Source organism: Sapajus apella, unplaced genomic scaffold, assembly GCF_009761245.1.
Source record: "Sapajus apella isolate SASKATOON/1434 unplaced genomic scaffold, GSC_monkey_1.0 scaffold22, whole genome shotgun sequence".
NCBI classification, from domain to species: domain Eukaryota; kingdom Metazoa; phylum Chordata; class Mammalia; order Primates; family Cebidae; genus Sapajus; species Sapajus apella.
The window spans coordinates 15,016,234-15,017,476 of NW_022436962.1; positions in this window are offsets into that span (position 1 = coordinate 15,016,234).

Consider the following 1,243-nt stretch of genomic DNA (forward strand, 5'->3'; position numbering starts at 1 on the left):
CCTTACTCTCTTTGGAAAGCCACATCTTTTTTTTTGAACATTTTAATTCTTAGAGACAGGGCTGCATTCAGTCACTCAGCCTAGAGTGCCGTGGTGCAATCATAGCTTACTCTCAAACTCCTGGACTCAAGTGATCCTCCCATGTTCACCTCCAGAGTGGCAAGGACAGGACTATAGGCATGTGCCATGATACTTGGCTAATTTTTGTATTTTTTGTAGAGAAGGGATTTTGCTGTGTTGCCCAAATCAGTCTCTAACTCCTGGCCTCAAACCATCCTCCTGCCTTAGCCTCCTAAAGTGCTAGGATTACAGGTGTGAGCTACCATGCCCAGCCAAAAGCCAAAAAGTTTTATTCTTTAAAAAGGACTCAACAAATCTAGGTTGAATTAGAGTTTGATTCCTTTTGAACTCTGAGTAACTCTGAAAAGTCCTGTAGCATCTTAAGGATAAACAAGGCCTGACCAAGCTACTGAGGCAAGAACTGAAAAACTGAAAGAACAAGAAAGAAAGGAACAAATCCAGAGGCATTTGGACCCAAAGAGAAGGAAGGAGAGAGCTGAGGAAAGAAAAAGGAGGTCAGGGAGCCAGGACACCTGAGAAACTCACTCTTCTTTTTGGAGATGATGGTAATACATGCAAATGTGTTTGGAGAGGTTAAAGTGTTACACAGTTGTAAAGTGTTATTTTCTTTTTTTTTTTTTTTGAGACGGAGTTTTGCTCTTGTTACCCAGGCTGGAGTGCAATGGCGCGATCTCAGCTCACCGCAACCTCCGCCTCCTGGGTTCAGGCAATTCTCCTGCCTCAGCCTCCTGAGTAGCTGGGATTACAGGCATGCGCCACTATGCCCAGCTGATTTTTTGTATTTTTAGTAGAGACGGGGTTTCACCATGTTGACCAGGATGGTCTCGATCTCTTGACCTCGTGATCCACCCGCCTCGGCCTCCCAAAGTGCTGGGATTACAGGCGTGAGCCACCGCGCCCAGCCATAAAGTGTTATTTTCTAAGATAGAGTTACCTGGGTATTGCACCCTTTGGAGATGGGCGCTGCTAGGTTTTCTGGCAGACTGCTTTCGAGTCTTTCTTTTGCCTAATTTTTAAGCCACAAGTAAAATATCTTAACACTTCCTTGAATTGTTGACATTCACCTCTGTTGCTTTGAAGAAGTTGCTTCTTTTAAATTAGCAAGTATGAGATCTTCTAACTCACATTAACCTCCGTGCTAACCTAACTGGTGGTATCAGGC